We start from the raw sequence: 19763 nt of genomic DNA, 5'->3' as shown, positions 1-19763 counted from the left end.
CTATAATACTGCTCCTATATACAAGAATATAACTACTATAATACTGCTCCTATATACAGGAATATAACTACTATAATACTGCTCCTATATACAAGAATATAACTACTATAATACTGCTCCTATATACAGGAATATAACTACTATAATACTGCTCCTATATACAAGAATATAACTACTATAATACTGCCCCTATATACAAGAACATAACTACTATATTACTGCTCCTATATACAAGAATATAACTACTATAATACTGCTCCTATATACAGGAATATAACTACTATAATACTGCTCCTATATACAGGAATATAACTACTATAATACTGCTCCTATATTCAGGGATATAACTACTATAATACTGCTCCTATATACAATATATATTACTACTATATTTGTTTTCCCTTGCTACCTGCTAAAGTGTCAGTCTTCACTTTATTTCTTGGATTATATTGATGAACCAGGAACTTTCTCGATACCGCTGCTGGTATTTCCGGGCTCAGGTTGGTCATTGCTTCGGTGCAGGTTATAGTGAGTGAGGAGATGTTAAACCAGATCTGAATAGTAGTAACCAATGACTGTTAACACTTAGAGATTCTGCCTCCAGAGCTGCACTCTTTGGGGACTCCGGGAATAAATCTTGCCTTTGTGTGATTTCCCCATCTCCAGTGATATGAAATCCTCTCCTTCTCTTATGAGTGTTCAGTCTCCCAGGATTTTTTCACACCCTGGAAGGTGAGAGGATATTTCAGGGATGTTGGTGAAGTTATAACGTTTTTTTTTCTAAAAATATAAGATTTCATTTTGGGAATGACTGTTGTGCAGCGTATACCTGGACTTGTTACCTGACACTTACATTATGGATTTGTTCATTTAATTTACAGCCATAGAAACTTGTTAATTACTCTGAACAAAGATATATATATATATATCTTGAATGACTAGCGCTAGAGGAGGGGAACTGATGCAGTGTGCAGAATCTAAGTAGAGATTAGTAAACTTTTTGATCAAAGTTCGGTTTGCCAGGTTTACATCTTTATTTATATAACACACCGAGAAGAGAGGATCCTGCTCACCGATATCTCTATAGTATACCATCAGATGTAGCATAGTGGACATTATAGAGCAGTACTGAGCAGTGTAAGCTGTAATGAGATGCAATATTGGAACTTTCTGTGTTCTCTATGTTTGTCTCTCTCCATAGAGCCACTTTGCCCTCCAAACTATCCTCTCCTGGCAGGTCTCGATAGACTTCCATTGGCAGCTGTAATGTGATCCCTTGGTTTGTTCCGGTTAGTCCAAATCAAGCCTTAAAGAGCCTAAAACAGCTAAATGATTGTCACTTCTGTCTCATGAGTGACAGCCTGCTCAGCCAATAACTGACTAACTGAGATGGGACAGTGTCAAAGCCAGAGATTGGCTGAGCGGGCTGTCCCTCTAGTGACAGCTCGCTCAGCCAATCACTGGCTGTGACACTGTCCCATCTCAGTCAGTCAGTTATTGGCTGAGCAGGCTGTCACTCATGAGACAAAAGCAAATAGCTGCAATGTAGAAGCCAATAAAAACTGGCAGGTCCTTCACTCAATGCCTGACAACATCCACACAGTCACATGTTCCTAATTGTACAATACGAGATTACAATACTGTTATGGTAACCGAGCAATTTTCTTCACTATAAGGCCGCTATACTGTAGATGTCACTGTTAAGGGGCCTGTATCACAATCGTTTGTAAAGGGCCGGTACCACATTCGTTCCTAAACAGCAGTTAGTGAACTTGTTCTTAAAGGGACGGTACAGCATTTGTTCTTAAAGGGACGTTACTGAATTTGCTCTTAAAGGGCCATTACTGAATTAATTCTTAAAGGGCTGGTACCAAATTTGCTCTTCAAGGGGAACTATCAGCAGTTAGACCAATCTAACCTGCTGATATGTTCCATATTGCACAGGAGACACATAAGAGGAAGGTATGTCTCTCACCTTCCTCCTCGGTGCAGTTCCAGTGCAGTTAGCCGTGTGCTCCACTGTCCGTGAGACTGTTTGCAGCACTGCCTGCTCCCAGAGCGCTGATCCGCCCCCAACTAGCCCGCCCTTTTTGGGCCGGATCGGAGCAATGGGGGCGGGAAGTGCTTCTAAAGCCCACCCCCACCGTGGAGCACACAGCTAACTGCACCGGAAGGAGGAGGAAGGTAAGAGACATACCTTCCTCCTCAGCGTCTCCTGTGCAATAGGGGCATATCAGCAGGTTAGATCTGTCTAACCTGCCTATAGTTCCGATATAAAGGTCTCGTACTGAATTTGCTCTTAAAGGACCAGTATTGTATTCGCTCTTAAAGGGCCGGTACTGAAATTGCTTTAAAAGCAGCCGGGGACCACACTGTATGACGTGGCAAAATGCCCTCCTAACACATCCTTAACGGACCCATGATGAAAATGAACGTCATGGGTTGTTAAAGGCGTAAAGTTTCTCTTAAAGGGACGCTCTTTTTATGCACATCTGGTTATATAAGCCACCCCATGACATCACAGCCGTTAAAAAATTGAGTTGTGACATCGGTTCTCTCAAATTCAAGGAAAATTTTACAACCGAGAGACCACTGTTGTGCGGTTACTAGGTGTGTGACATCATAGCAATGACATCACTTCTCAGCTGTTCCTTGTACATGGCAGTATTATTCACAGGAAGGATAAGGCTTTGAGACCTGGGACTGTTAGAGGAGTAAATTAGGGTGGGATAATCCGCAGTCGTCCGGGGTCTTTGTAGGACGCCGCAGGCCTGTGAGGTCGGGGATTGCATACAGCCTGGTCTGATACACATCCACATATATACAAATGTGGGGATAATTCCTATCTGGTGTCCATGTGGTGGGGACGTGTGCGGAGCTAATGAAGCGTGGGCTTCATCTGCTTCCCAGGCTTGTACATCTGATTGCTGAATGCATGAACACACAGCTATGTACAGCGCTCAGCATCCTCTGGTGGCGGCTTCTGCTTAACCCTTCTCATCTTCAGCTGGGTATCTAATCTTATCTAATCTCCAGGGTGATACTGCTGTGGTGGCTGCACAGTTATCAGGTATCCCAGTGGAGGGGCTATATCTACAGGGGCTTGTACCCTCCAACAATCTGCAGTATTATTCACACATTGTAGCGTTCTGTTATCAGAGCTGTACCTAAGGCTATCACGTGTTATACTGTCTACTAATCTGGTGAATCTAAGCTTAACACGTGTGATACTGTCTACTAATATGGTGTATCTAAGCCTATCGCAAGTGATACTGGCCACTAATCTGGTGAATCTAGGCTTATCACATGTGATACTGTCTATTAATATGGCGTATCTAAGCCTATTACAAGTGATAATGGCTACTAATTTGGTGTATCCAAGTCTATGTGATACTGCTTGCTGAGTTAAAAATATAAGCCTACCATGCATGTTACTCTAAGCCTATTGTGTATGATACTACCTGCTAAGCTACATACCTAGACTACATGTGTGATACTGGCTGCAGAGCATACAGTATGTATCTAAGCCTATCATATGTGATACTGCCTGATAAGCCAGAGTATCTAAGCCTATGCCATGTAACTCATATATGTAAGCCTACCATGTGTGGTACTCATTGATGAGCCTGTGCGTTTTGTTTAAATCAATTGGTACCAGAAAGTTATAAAGATTTGCAATTTACTTAAATTTTAAAATCTCTAGCCTTCCAATACTTATCAGCTGCTGTATGTCCTGCAGGAAGTGCTGTATTCTTTCCAGTCTGACACAGCGCTCTCTGCTGCCACCTCTCTCCATGTCAGGAACTGTCCAGAACAGCAGCAAATCCCCAGAGAAAACCTCATCTGCTCGGGACAGTTCCTGACATGGACAGAGGTGGCAGCAGAGAGCACTGTGTCCACCTGGAAACAATGCACCACTTCCTGCAGGACATACAGCAGCTGATACGTACTGGAAGACTTCAGATTTTTAAATAGAAGTAATTTACAAATCTATATATCTTTCTAGTACCTGTTGATATGAAAAAAAAAATCTGGAGTTCCCCTTTAAGCCTACAGCCCTTCTGTGTGCAATATTGGCAGCAGACCTTGTGTGTGTGGTACTGGCTGTGGGGCTTTTGTATCTAAGCCTATCATGTATGATACTACTTCACAGAACTGCAAATGTTGTAGATTCTCTATGACGGACCATTACTGTAATATTCAGAGGGAGTATAATATCTCCAAGTTTCCCTTTAAGTTATGGCCATTGCAGAGTGGCACCTTGGCACCCAGGATTGGGGCATATGCACTCTAGCTACGCCCCTGGATGTATCTAAACTTTTCATAAATGAGTATGTCCTATGAGATACGAGAGGCCATAGAGGTGTCTGCCATGAAAGGGTTACCCGGCTAGCATTACCGTGGTTTATTTGGTGCCTTTTGACCTATTCAAGTTTCCATCCTATTAAGTTGCAGAAATGGAGTGGTGTAGGTGCCAGGAGAAAGCTCTGCTCTCTAGCAGGCCAGGAAAAGTGACAAGTGAAACACACAAGGGCAGAGAGACGGCTTCCAACACTAACACTGGAGATTCCAGGGGCTGCGGACCTGGCTTCTTTAAGAACCTGTCACATTCCAGCAGAAGTCCCCAATACACATAAACATCTGCCAATACTGCCCGAAGTGTGGCGGGCAGCACAACGTGTTCCCATATCCATTCCCTATATCACTGTAGCCTCACTCTCTCCTAGTATTAACAGGAACCTATCAATCTCACAATCAAAGTGATAGTATGGAGGTCCGGATGCTCCACAAAGGGCAGAAAGGCTAAGCCGGGCTCTATACCCATTTATTTCTGCTCCAAAAACTGAGTGAACCACATACTGATTTATAGAAAGTCTCATAGACTATGTATGCATTCTGTACAATACTGTGCAGGCAAACATTTAACTGACAATAGCTTCTCCAAGGCAATAAACGTGGCACTCACCATGTAGCAAATAATCCATAAACTTTATTCCATCACCGGCACAGGTAACATGTAGTGGATAAACACAAATGAGCGACAGCTGTTTCGCACGTCACGTGCTTTCTCGCAGCTCTGACCTCATCACGTACTCATACCCTTATATACTGAACACAGCGTCAAACAGATAATTATATAAAACACAAATACCCCGTGAACATTAAAAAGATAATCATACAAAAGATCATATTTACACAATGCAATGTCAACTGGCGATAATTAAAATATATATTATTATCATTACCAGCAAGTACCGTGTATGCCCGATCTATCATTTAGACCTAGTGGGCCCAGAGCATCTGACTTTAATATTAGTTCAGTCTCTTTTTGTAAAAGTTTAAGGCCACGGTCTCCTCCTTTTGGTGAATGCTTAATCTGTATAAGACCCATAAAGCATAAATCTGAGATATCACCATTATGTATATTCTGAACATGGGAGATTAAGCGGGGACAACCTTTTCCAGTCCTTAGCGAGCGGATATGTTCAGCAAACCGTACTTGCATAGGACGGATGGTTTTGCCTAAATAATAAAAACCGCATGTGCAGATTATGGCATAAACCACATATTGCGTTTTGCAAGTAATAAAATCTCTCACTTCCCATCTTAAACTACCCAGTTGTACATACTTCACGTCATTTAAGTAATCACAAAATTTACATCTACGACATTTAAAGTTACCTACTTCATTGCTGAGTCTACCTAGCCATACATTACTAATGTATCCGCTCGCTAAGGACTGGAAAAGGTTGTCCCCGCTTAATCTCCCATGTTCAGAATATACATAATGGTGATATCTCAGATTTATGCTTTATGGGTCTTATACAGATTAAGCATTCACCAAAAGGAGGAGACCGTGGCCTTAAACTTTTACAAAAAGAGACTGAACTAATATTAAAGTCAGATGCTCTGGGCCCACTAGGTCTAAATGATAGATCGGGCATACACGGTACTTGCTGGTAATGATAATAATATATATTTTAATTATTGCCAGTTGACATTGCATTGTGTAAATATGATCTTTTGTATGATTATCTTTTTAATGTTCACGGGGTATTTGTGTTTTATATAATTATCTGTTTGACGCTGTGTTCAGTATATAAGGGTATGAGTACGTGATGAGGTCAGAGCTGCGAGAAAGCACGTGACGTGCGAAACAGCTGTCGCTCATTTGTGTTTATCCACTACATGTTACCTGTGCCGGTGATGGAATAAAGTTTATGGATTATTTGCTACATGGTGAGTGCCACGTTTATTGCCTTGGAGAAGCCATTGTCTATTGTGACTTTGTTAGTTGAGCACCACCAGTAGCACGAGTCCGGGATCAGTAAGTGTTCACACATCAAGAAAGTGCCCATGTGCGGTTGTGGGGGTAAGTGCCGAGCTGTTTCTTTTTGGAATTGTTTACAAACATTTAACTGATCTTACTGTAAAGACCCCTTTCCTAAACTAAGGGAGGACCCAGATTACTCCCACCTATAACTAACAGCTGGTACTGTAAAGAACCCTTACCTATACTAAGGGAAGACCCAGATTACTCCCACCTGTAAATAACAGCTCGTACTGTAAAGACCCCTTTCCTATATTAAGGGAGGACCCAGATTACTCCCGCCTATAACTAACAGCTGGTACTGTAAAGAACCCTTACCTATACTGAGGGAAGACCCAGATAACTCCTGCCTATAACTAACAGCTGGTACTGTAAAGAACCCTTACGTATACTGAGGGAAGACCCAGATAACTCCTGCCTATAACTAACAGCTGGTACTGTAAAGAACCCTTACGTATACTGAGGGAAGACCCAGATAACGCCAACCTGTAAATAACAGCTCGTACTGTAAAGAACCCTTTTCTAGACTGAGGTAGGACCCAAATTACTCCCACCTGTAATTAACAGCTTGTACTGGCCTCTTCATCAGATCAATATCTATTAGTCTGATGAAGAGGCTACGCCTCGAAAAGCTTATGCTGCGTTTACACGGAGCGATAATTCGCCCGATCGTACGATGAACGATTTTGAAGTAACGTTTTTTTTTTTATAACGATCAGCGTTTAGACGGAACGATATATCGAATGGAAAAATCGTTTTGCGATCACTTAAGCCTATCTCGCACATAGGAAAAATCGGTGAACGACTGTCTACGACGATTTTAGAACGTGTTGTAAGATCAAAATGAACGATTTCTCGCTCGTCGCTTGATCGTTCGCTGCGTTTACACGTACGTTTATTGTTCGAATTTGATCGTTATCGTGCAAATTCACACGATAATCGTTCCATGTAAACGCAGCATTATTAATCAATGCAATAAAATGATAGATTATTATCACAACTCTTAGTCTAAGTAGTGTACATCTACTGTTGTCGTATGGGACCAGAAAAAGTCCCGGACCTCGGCACGGCTGTGTCTCCACCCTGCATCTTCTGCTTCTGATACTACACCGGGATCCCCCAGCTCTGTGGACTGGCTGCAAGTGGCATCTTTTGTTGAGATTGGCGGTGTCTCGCTCGTAGCACGACCACCCCAGATGAGCGGCTTTGAAGCCACAACCTTAATCTTCATTTCAAGCTTGCGGTAATACACCATGTGCACCCCCAGTGTCTTCTCTTTCTTCTAATTCTCTCCAGTCTGGCACAGTGCACTCTGCTGCCACCTCTGTCCACATCAGGAACTGTCCAGAGCAGGAAAGGTTTTCTGTGGGTTTTTGCTGCTGCTCTGGACAGTTCCTGACATGGACAGAGGTGGCAGCAGAGAGCACTGTGTCAGACTGGAAAGAATACGCCACTTCCTGCAGGACATACAGCAACTGCTAAGTACTGGAAGACTGGAGATTTTCAAATTGTAGTTGTGGTGTCCCACAGTTAAGTGCATTAGGCACCAGTTAGAAAGTTATCTCTTCAATGGTAATGAGGCTGTATTCCCTAGTTTTACTACAAGGTGTTGTTTTCATACATTGTTTTATGTTGCACAGCTGTAGTCACCTAAGGGTTACTGTTTATGTACCACCTGATCTGTACCAGCCTATGAGAGATGCTGTTCTTTACCTGCCTATCTCTGCTCTCCTCTCTTCTGTGCACTCTGTATTTACATGACACAACCACCAGGGGGACAGTTCAGTCTAGTCTAGTCTGGAGTGTGGTAGTAGATAGACACATATGCAGAACATAGAGACTTTCTTTATTGAAAACAACACTTCTACCTACAATGCAGTGCTAAACACCTACAGAGAGGACAAGTCAGAGATCAACCCCAACCCATGCTGTGAACATCTCAACACAGTGCAGGACAGTATCCTAGAGCAGAGGAACTGGTCCGGATAGAGCAAAGCAGCCAAGAGCTTAAGTACTCTATCTCGCAGTGCAGGTGACACCAGGACACTCTTGGACACTTAGCTTAACTCAGGTAACCAAGATTGGGGCTTGTGTCACCCTGATAGGACGGGTACCCCGACACTGCAGGGCCAGAGGTGGTATAGTAACAAAGGTCGGGTGCAAGTATTATTCTTCTTTCAAGTATTCTTCTTCTAAAGTTCTGGCAGAGCACAGTACTACATTGGGTTGAGACTCTCAAGACAAGCCCCCTTTCCACTCTTCTGAACCCTCTACTCTTCTCAGCACGTAACCAAGTCAGCACTGCTATCTTACTCTGTACCTCGGTATCGCTCAGTACAGATCTGGTGAATGCAAGTCTGTATCTCGAGAGCCACTATTTATCTTGTATCACAGAAGACTTGCTAGTAAAAAAAGTTTATTTATTTTAATGGGAGTCAGTGATCATTGCACCAACACCTACACACAGGCTACATCGTCCTTGGGTAATTTCCCCTTTTTGTAGGTGGCATTACCGACAGTCTGGGTGGGTCACATCTCCACTCCGGACCACACTGATAAACACCCAAGGGACCTATCACAACCCGGTAGGTCACTGATCATTGGGGTGCAATATAACCAGCCACAAAAAAACCAACTAAAAGCAAGTATACCATCACACCTGTGTGCTGAGTCAGCTCTGGCGTCACAACAACCTCCTAACCGGCTGAGCTATATTCCACCGACCAACTACACAGGTGACCGGTCGCAGCTGCAGGGCAGCCACCACAGAATTAATTACATAATAACATAGTAAATAAGGTTGAAAGAAGACAAGAGTCCATCAGGCCTCCCTTGAACTTATTTAATGAATCGGCCATGACAATATCATGTGGCAGAGAGTTCCACAGTCTTACCGCTCGTACAGTAAAGAACCCGCGTCGATGCTGATGGTGAAATCTATACAAATACAAATCTATACAAATCTATATAACTTTCTGAAACCAGTTCACATGAAAGAATAAAAAATTGTTGGAGTAACCCTTTAAACAGAAAAAAAACAAGGATTATAACTGCAGCTTCGGACGTGATTATAATATTAAAAGCATTGAGTACTGGCAATGATATCCATACGGAGAAAACCAGCCGAAGGTTACACAGTAGTCGGGGGTGGGCGTACGGCACCCGCAGGGTTAATTTAAAGCGTGTCTGCAGTTGGTTGCGATGGAGAAACGCCTGCCTGTCATACGCGAGGTCCGGGGATTCCATTGCCTGAATTATCCTTGCATGAAATTAACAAAGAAAAAAGACGACATGGTTTTGTTTCTATCTGTAAATTTTTGTTTGAGGTTTATAAAGGCGGAGGATAAAGCTGCATCTGCGGTGGGGAAGAGCGATGATGAATTAACCCCTTCCCGTCAGCAATCTGTATATATACGTTCCTACTGCACATACCCCGTGCAGTAGGAATGTATTTATACGTTCCTGCTCTGACGGGGCTTCCTGATGTGAGCGGGAGCGCTGCAGAGAGAGCGATCCCGATCACATCAGTGTCCAGGGCCGGAGGTAATGAGAGTCAGCTGCGATCCCGCAGCTGACTCTCATTAACGCCTTAAACGCTGTGATCTACAGTGATCGTGGCGTTTGAGGTTCTCAGTGACAGATCAAGCATCTGTCACTGAGTGATCAGGACCCCCGCAGCCATATGCCGACAGGCGGGGGTAAGCTTCTTACCTCCGTCCTGTTTGATCGGCGATTTATGTGTAGAGTCTGCTCTCAGGCAGGCTCTATACATAGATCGCCGATAACACTGATCTATGCTATGCTATGGTATAGCATAGATAAGTACATGGAATCTAATAATTGCATATTTTACTGTGAATAAAAGTGTAAAAAAAAGTTTTTAAAAGTATTAAAAAAAACCCTTATAAACCCCCTCCCAATAAAAATTTAAGAGACCCCTTTGCCCATTATAAAAAAAATAAATAAAATAAACATATTACATATCGTAGCGTGCGGAATTGTCCGACCTATTGAAATATAACATTACTGCTTCCACACGGTGAACGGCGTAAACGGAAAAAAAAAAACGCACCAGGATTGCTGATTTTATTAAATTATATATCACAAAAAAAGCCAGCCCTTTAGGTGGAAAAATAAAAGCGCTATGGCTCTTAAAAGGCCGGGAGGAACATTGCATTAATTTTACCCGGACTTTTGTGCATCAAAGGGCTCAGTCTTGAAGGGGTTAAAGGGACCGTCTTCTATGAAAGGTGATAAATAGGGGGTCTATCTATAACAGGAATGGGAACCTTCGGCCCTCCAGCTGTTGCAAAACTACAATTCCCATCATGCCTGGACAGCCTTCGGCTGTCCAGGCATGATGGGAGTTGTAGTTTTGCAACAGCTGGTGGGCCGAAGGTTCTCCATCCCTGATCTATAAGTACCCCCACTCCATAGAAAGTCACTGCAGTAACGTTAGACTTTTCTCACTGAGACCACAGGGGACACTTAAGACTCTCAGTGTTGTTTCTCCGTCTTATCCCTATTACTTTCCCGGTAGGAGTCCCTTGTAGTCTTGTTTAGTTGCCCTCTAGTGTTAATGGGATTTGCTCACTGTAGCGGAGATCTTACTCTTCCTTCTTGTTTCTCCAGATGAGAGTTTCCTCTGGGGGTCTCCTGAGATCGCCACTGTCCAGCGGTAGATCGTGACCCCCATGTTATTCCACTTCTCTCAAACTCAGGAACAATAAACCCCAGTGAGTGTGTCTGCAGTATATGTACGTCCGGGGTTATTACAGCTGCTGCCGGGAATGTGTTAGGAATCTCCCTGCCTGACGCCCCTGTGGTTCCGGGGGAGGGGGGGTCAGCAGCTTCCATGTAATGGAACATGAAAAACGTCCATAGGGTCAGATAAATGCAGTAAATAACATTTCATAGTAAGAGTGTCATCGAGTAAGTGTGATTGAGTACTCTCCTAGTTCAAATCCAGATGCCCTAATCGGCTATGTTCACACAAGGTATGTTTTGTATAAATCATGGCCGGTGTAGCAATTTGCAACAACGGCCATGATTTATGAAAACCATACGTTGTCTGTGAATGAAGGGAATCCCGGCCGGAGTGTATACACATAGTATAAACTCCAGCGGGGATTCCAACCAGCCTCACGAGAAACTGACATGTTAGTTTTCTACAGTCTCTATTCTTTGAATAGAGGACGCAGAGAATCTGTCAGTTCACACAATGGAGCGTGCGGCTCCGGCCGCACACTCCATTGTGTGCAGAGGTGGATTCAGATGCAGGCGAATTCAGCAGAAATTAAGATCATCAGTCCGGTACTGCAATTTCTGTCTCTCTCCTCCTGCACAGCTCTGTGATTGTCACTTCCTGATTGGTCCATGCTGAACACACGCCCCTTCCCCATTGCTGTCATGTGACCACACAGGCCTCTGACAGCAGCCCTGCTTCTCTATTCTAGCCTGTTGTACTACACTACTGCATTATGGGGATCTGCAGTTCCATCCTGTATCTACAAACTGCTGCTGTGTTATCAGGGTTATACAGTTACTATACATTATACACCACATGCTGATTGCTATACTGTACAGTAACTTATATATCACATATCCAGCTGCTGCTGTGTTATCAGGGTTATACAGTTACTATACATTATACACCACATGCTGCTATACTGTACAGTAACTTATATATCACATATCCAGCTGCTGTGTTATCAGGGTTATACAGTTACTATACATTATACACCACATGCTGCTATACTGTACAGTACATATTCAGCTGTTTATAATTGTTTGTTTCATTTATTTTACATGTTATTCAGAATATAAAATCATTATTTTTGGGGTGTGGAACCAATTGTCTGCATATCAGTGATTTCTTATAGGAAAATTTGTTTTGGTTTAAGAGTGATTTGGATTACAAGCGCGGTCCCGGAACGAATTATGCTCCAAATCCAAGGCACCACTGTGTACAGTATGTAGCAGTCTACCCCCATTACTTCCCCAGTAGTCATAGTAGTCTACCCTCATTACTTCCCCACTATTCATAGTAGTCTACCCCCATTACTTCCCCAGTAGTCATAGTAGTCTACCCTCATTACTTCCCCACTATTCATAGTAGTCTACCCCCATTACTTCCCCACTATTCATAGTAGTCTACCCCCATTACTTCCCAGTAGACATAGCAATCTACCATTACTTCCCCAGTAGTCATACCAGTCTACCCATATTACTTCCCCAGTAGTCATACCAGTCTATCCATATTACTTCCCCAGTAGACATAACAGTCTACCCTCTTTACTTCCCCAGTAGTCATAGATGTCTACCCTATTACTTCCCCAGTAGTCATACCAGTGTACCCCTATTACTTCCCCAGTAGTCATACCAGTGTACCCCTATTACTTCCCCAGTAGACATAGCAGTCTACCCATATTACTTCCCCAGTAGACATAGCAGCCTGCCCCTATTACTCCCCAGTAGACATAGCAGTCTGCCCCTATTACTTCCCCAGTAGTCATAGCAGTCTACCCCCATTACTTTCCCAGTAGTCATAGCAGACTCTCACAACTACCCCGGTAAACATAGCTGACACAAAGCTGGACCCCCACCACTATCCTAGCAGGCCAAGCGGGATCTTCACTGACTCCCCCAGTAGTTTAACAGAAACACCAGCCTTATGGTAGTGCCGCTCATTTAATCAGGTAAAGGTGTCCACAGGAAGCTCCGAACAGACAGAAGCGCTTACAGAGGGTGGGAGGAGAGACGACGACCAGAAGCGGGGAGCAGGTGGACTCATTACTGGTGTCACCCATCTGGCTTTCAGATGGCACAATTACGGACCATGCTGTAGTTTGATTACAGATGTGGGGTGGGTTCTGGCTAATGAGCTCGGATACATTTATGTGCCAAGAAAACTGTCAGACTGAAGATCTCAAAGTTTCCCCGGGGATCCGACTGCGGCATCTGAGCTGTAAGATACGTCAGCCGAGTGTTTACAGGGGGATTACCCTATCAGGTTCTAGGTGACGGGAACAATACCACTGATTTCTTATTTACTTTTTTATGTTTTATTTATTGTGTTTGTTTTAATTGTTGTAAAATGTGGATCTATTCTTATGGTTTTTAACTATGAGGTTTCCTGTATAGCAGGGGTAGGGAACCTTGGCTCTCCAGCTGTCGCAAAACTACAACTCCCATCATACCTGGACAGCCAAAGCTCTAGCTTTGGCTTTCCAGGCATGATGGGAGTTGTAGTTTAGCGACAGCTGGAGAGCCAAGATTCCCTATCCCTGCTGTATAGGCTAGAACTGATCCTCTGCAATGTATAACAGTGGTAGTAAAGGGGATGAGAGACCTATGACTCTCGTCCAAGGAAGTTTGGCAACAAACTTGCTGACTGTTTCAAGCAGAACTATGAATGTAGCTCTGGAGTATCGTTGTGATCAGTAGAATGTAATTGATATAATGTCATCTAAATGGGTACTTTACAATGTTGTTGAATGGAGGACAAGCTCTTTAAATAGGAAATGTCCTTGAATTTTATTGTATATTAGCACTCTAGTCAAGGCCGGAGCTTCAGAGCTGAAATCTCTCGGCATCCAGTGTTTGCACAGTGTTTTCCTGCAGTGGTTTGTAATCTAGGATGAGTTGTCTTTAGACAAGGCGCTGTATAGAGGCTTTCTTATTGTTTTTAATAATGAACAGCAGAACTGTGAATGCAGCTCTGAAGCAAAATACTGGATAAATAGCAGACTGGAGCTTCAAAACTGAAATCAAGACTGATATTATTTAGTTTTTTTTTCAAACACTGTCCCATTATATAAATAAAATTCCTTTGAAATCGACTGGTTTTACAAAGTTATATTGATTTGTAATTTACGTCTATTTAAAAATCCTCAGTCTTCCAGTACTTATCAGTTGCTGTATGTCCTGCAAGAAGTAGTGTATACTTTACAGTCTGACACAGTGCTCTCTGCTGCCACCTCTGTCCATGTCAGGAACTGCCCAGATCAGGAGAGGTTTTCTATGGGGATTTGCTGCTGCTCTGCACAGTTCCTGGCATGGACAGTGGTGGCAGCAGAGAGCACTGTCTCACACTGGGGAGAATACACCACTTCCTGCAGGACATATAGCAGCTGATAAGTACTGGGAGACTGGAGATTTTTAAATAGAAGTAACTTACAAATCTATATAACTTTCTAAAGCCCAGTTAATTTGAACGGAAAAAAAAAATTTAATCTGAAATGTTGAGTAATTTTACTTATATTATTAGGTTTATTGATTTACATTGTGCATTTGAAGGTTTGGACTTCGAAACACAAGTCTCCCATCATTCATTCTTGTTCAGTGACTTCACAATGTTTCCTCCAGTGATTTGTATTCTAGCAAGTATCTGCCTAGTAATCTGATATAGGAAAATTTATTTCCCGCCGTTTCCAACAGCAGAATTATGAATGTAGCTCCGCAGCATAATACGGCATCAACGCGAAACGAATGATAGATTGTATTTACAGAGTAATTGCAAAATGTTACGGAGAGATGGACAAGCCATTGAAATGATTTTCTGTATATTACGAAGCTCATTAATATACATTCCGCATTTCACATAATTGCTGAAGCCCCTCACGTCACTCGCTTTCTATAAAGCATAAGCAAAGGAGATTATATGGAAGTTTCTCAGACCAGACTCGGAGGCAATTAAAAACTTTTAATTAGAAATGAAAGGGGTCGTTCACCTTCATCTTCACCGCCTTGCCCGGGACGCCTACTGCGGTCAGTCGTGAAATCTTCTCATCAAACTTTTCGCCTTATCATTAAAATGTCACCGCTCAAGGAGTCCAGAGAGAAGAGACGGAACAACGGCCAAACAAATTCCTCTCTATACTCGGCGGAATAAGAAGGTGACTTCAGAAAAAAAAAAAAAACAACAAATTTAAATTACATTTTTACCCGGTGTGTTGCATGTCGATTACCGCTCCGGGAGTGATCTTAAACAGATGCAATAGCCCTGGGGCAGCGTGGAGGAACTCGTAAGCCATGGATTGCCAATTAAAAGCTGTGCGCCAGGACTTGACCAATATGTTTACTTCTTTTAAGCATCTGGGACGGAATAACTGAGAGCAGCTCCAGTCGAGAAGGTGATGGAGGGAAAGATAACACGTCTCATGTTGTGCAATGGAGACTCCAGGTAACGCTTGTCTGGATGCAATCACTTTCGATAAAGAGTCCTTTGTTTAAACAGTAGCGTTTACTGTGCCTTTCAATTTTTAAAAATTTATTTTATTAAAGATGTCTGCTCCGGTAACTGCTCATGGTCCGTCTTCAAGACACCTTGTTGTTGAGTTCTTCTAGATCCAAGAAGTTGTGTTCATGCGAAGTTGACTTAGGGCCCTATTCCACCGGACGATTATCGTTAGCATAATCGTTAACGATTAACGATCTCAAACGACCGCTATTGCGAAAGACCTGAAAACGTTCACTCATTTCCATGGAACGATAATCGTTACTTATGATCGTAATTGCGATCGTTTCTTCTTCCGTATTTCTTCGCTATTGCGTTCGTATCTATTGCGAACGACCGAACGATGTCTTATTCAATGCGAACGATTTGCGAACGTTTTGCGAACGAGCAACGATAAAAATAGGTCCAGGTCTTATAAAGCGATCAACGATTTCTCGTTCGGTCGTTAATCGTTACTGCATTTCAACCGAACGATTATCGTTTAGATTCGAACGATTTAACAATAATCTGAACGATAATCGTCCGGTGGAATAGGGCCCTTAGATACGGGAGCAATTTCAATGTTATCAAAGAATTTCAAAATTCAGATAATAGTAATGATAGTAATGCCCTTAAAGGGGTTATCCAGTGCTACAAAAACATGGGCACTTTCTTTCAGAGACAGCACGACTCTTGTCTCTAGTTCAGGTGCGGTTTGCAATTAAGCTTCATTCACTTCAATGGAACTGAGCAGCAAAACCTGCACCCAAGCTGGGGACAAGAGTGGGGCTGTCTCTGGAAGAAAGTGGCCATGTTTTTGTAGCGCTGGATAACCCCTTTAAATTTGGTAATTCCCATGCTGCTTTGCTTTTCTGGTTGGCGTGCAAAACCATTTCACGTTAGAATCAGGTATTTACTATATCTATAATCATTAAAGGGGCACTCCCACTCACGACACTGCCACGATCTCCTCCGTAGAGCAGGGAAAGACGCTATCGAGCACTTATTTCAATGATATCCAGAGCTCTGACTGGGTCTCAGCTGATCTCTAAACTCTGCTGGGGAAGCGCATGATAAAGTGCTTCCTTTCCCAGATGTCATCTCTAAGGAGACTGCGGTCAGCCGGGAGGCGAAACACGCTACCAAGTGCTTAATCCGCCAATATCTTGAAATATGTCAGGGTCTAAACACTCAGACCCCGAGCGATCCAATCATTTGACATGTCTAATGAGAAGGATACTAAAAGAGAAACTATCAGCAGGTTATACATATCTAACCTGCTAATAACTCCCTATTATGCACAGGGCGCTGAGGTTGAAGGTCTCTTACCTTCATCCTCAGCACCATTTCTGTACAGTTTAAGCAGTTTTGAGCACTGGGGTGGGGCTTCCACCCCCCACATCACCGATCCGACCCCCCCTTAGGCCCACCTTCTAATGATTATCAGAGGAGCGGGCCGGATCAGTGCTCTGGAGGCGGTAGCCCCACCCCAGAGCTCCAAACGGTCTTACTAGATGTGGGATTAAACTACAAACTGCACCGCACTGACCGCAGCTGCCAACACTTCTGAGAACAACTTGTCTTGGCAGTCACAGCCCGCTCAGCCAATACCTGGCCGTGTTGCAGTTCATCTCGGAAGTGGCAGTGACTGTGGTCAGTGGGTGACCCGGAGACACCGCAGAAGGACACCAGGGGAGCGTGGTGAGGGAAGAATAAGAAGTTTATTATGTTTCACATATGGGCAGCACTATATTATAAGTTCTTAAGTTCCGGATACAGATGAGCAAACCTCAAAGTTTTGTCAGAACCTGAACACTCTGCATTTGGTTACCGGTGGCTGAAGAAGTTGGATGCATCTCTAAAGAGTCCTGGAATGCATGGAGCCTTTGGCCTATGGCTGTATCTATGTTTCCAGGCAGCCTTACGGCCGCATTCCTGCCAGAGTTTGGGTTTGGACAAACCTTGAGGTTTGGTAATCTCTAGTGCCGAATAACCCCTTAAACATGTTGCAAGCTAACAGTGAGTGTCGAGAAGTTATATACTGGCATCCATCTCCAATAGGCTTTACATACATTTTTTTATGATCCTGTTGAATGGTGTAGTGTAGTTTACTATTACTATAATGCTTATGTATACCAATGTATACCAGCCAAATCGAGGCCAAAAAGGATAATCTTTTAGCCTCTATCTGTCTAAAAAAGACAATGGACATGGTTAGCATGTACATCCGTAGCTCTCCTACATACGCACTAAAAACTATGCAAGCTCTGTGTAAACCCGGCCTTAATGGAACATACATGGTAAAACAACAGATTTGTGGGTGGGGTTCTCTGCTTTGGCCACTGGATAGGAATGGATGGTGGCACGTAGAAATTCCCTTTAAGGCCATTAGAGAAGAGGATGTCCCTGTTAAGGACAGCGACTTTTCTTTTACCAGAGATCTACACACTACGCCAGCCGTGCTTTAGCCCTTCCGCCTTCACACATGACCGGCTTTAATGGACCTTCGATGGTGGAGATTTAATTAAATTAACAGATCTGAGTACAACACGCGGAGACGACGAGAGAGGGAGAGGGGAAAATAAAGGACCAATATTCCAAGAGTGCCAACCGTGAAGAGATGTAAAATGCATTACTTGTCATTGACACAACAAACGACGTTCATTAGTCATTTTCCGAGTGACCAGGTCCGCCGCTCTGCGTCGCCCAGGAAGGGAATTTCCCGTAATTTTATTTTAATCATTTTGTTTTTTGTCCGGTGAAAGATGGGAGTCAGCCAAGGGGAGAGAAGATGAAGTCTGCGTGAACGTCCCCTTCTAGAAATCCATCGGAATATTTTACATGTTGTATCTTGTGGCTGGAGATGCATCACACAAGCAACAACAACCCGGATGGTCTTCAATCCAGTTCATAATAAAGTTACATCTGGATCCACCCAGTGACCCATCATAATTCTCACTCCATTAAGTTTACACATTTGTAAGGTATTTTATCAAGAAACAAGTGTAGACAGCTTATATTACTCTCTGAAGGAAAGAAGTTCTTGTATATAGGAGCAGTATTATAGTAGTTATATTCTTGTATATAGGAGCAGTATTATAGTAGTTATATTCTTGTATATAGGAGCAGTATTATAGTAGTTATATTCTTGTATATAGGAGCAGTATTATAGTAGTTATATTCTTGTATATAGGAGCAGTATTATAGTAGTTATATTCTTGTATATAGGAGCAGTATTATAGTAGTTATATTCTTGTATATAGGAGCAGTATTATAGTAGTTATATTCTTGTATATAGGAGCAGTATTATAGTAGTTATATTCTTGTATATAGGAGCAGTATTATAGTAGTTATATTCCTGTATATAGGGGGCAGTATTATAGTAGTTATATTCTTGTATATAGGAGCAGTATTATAGTAGTTATATTCCTGTATATAGGGGGCAGTATTATAGTAGTTATATTCTTGTATATAGGAGCAGTATTATAGTAGTTATATTCCTGTATATAGGAGAAGTATTACAGTAGTTATATTCTTGTATATAGGGGGCAGTATTATAGTAGTTATATTCCTGTATATAGGAGCAGTATTACAGTAGTTATATTCCTGTATATAGGAGCAGTATTATAGTAGTTATATTCTTGTATATAGGAGGCAGTATTATAGTAGTTATATTCCTGTATATAGGAGCAGTATTACAGTAGTTATATTCCTGTATATAGGAGCAGTATTACAGTAGTTATATTCCTGTATATAGGGGGCAGCATTATAGTAGTTATATTCTTGTATATAGTGGGCAGTATTATAGTAGTTATATTCCTGTATATAGGGGGCAGTATTATAGTAGTTATATTCCTGTATATAGGGGCAGTATTACAGTAGTTATATTCCTGTATATAGGGGGCAGCATTATAGTAGTTATGGAAACTGGAGAGAAAGAAACGGCTGTACATCCCATCTATGGCTGACACTAATGCCGCTTGGCCTATATTAAAAATCAACACCAGATTGACTGTATATGATTTGATCAAGCCATAATAGCCCCGTGTATCAACGTGCAGGTCCTCTGGTTCACACGGGTCCCTACGCTAACTCCACACCGTGTCGGTCAGTGATCGCCAACACCGCAAAGCGTGCACGTGCAGGGAAGGGAGGCCATGGAAAGGCCCTGCAACCCCAGTGTCACAGGACCAGACCCAAAATGCCCCACTAGAA

General features: G+C 42.7%; 1 protein-coding gene across 4 annotated transcripts in view; it reads right to left on the bottom strand.

Moving 5' to 3' along the window:
* COX10 (cytochrome c oxidase assembly factor heme A:farnesyltransferase COX10) overlaps positions 1-19763 on the bottom strand; it is a 343376-nt gene that overhangs the window by 184603 nt on the left and 139010 nt on the right. For 2 of the 4 annotated variants that reach the window (XM_069953302.1, XM_069953303.1), the window contains one exon: positions 410-725. The exons of the other annotated variants lie outside the window; for them this stretch is intronic. The gene's annotated coding sequence lies outside the window, so the exon portion shown is untranslated. The remainder of the gene's footprint in view (positions 1-409; positions 726-19763) is intronic. 4 annotated transcript variants of the gene reach the window in all.

This window comes from Dendropsophus ebraccatus, chromosome 14 (assembly GCF_027789765.1).
Source record: "Dendropsophus ebraccatus isolate aDenEbr1 chromosome 14, aDenEbr1.pat, whole genome shotgun sequence".
NCBI lineage: Eukaryota > Metazoa > Chordata > Amphibia > Anura > Hylidae > Dendropsophus > Dendropsophus ebraccatus.
This window is presented reverse-complemented; position numbering and strand designations above follow the sequence as displayed.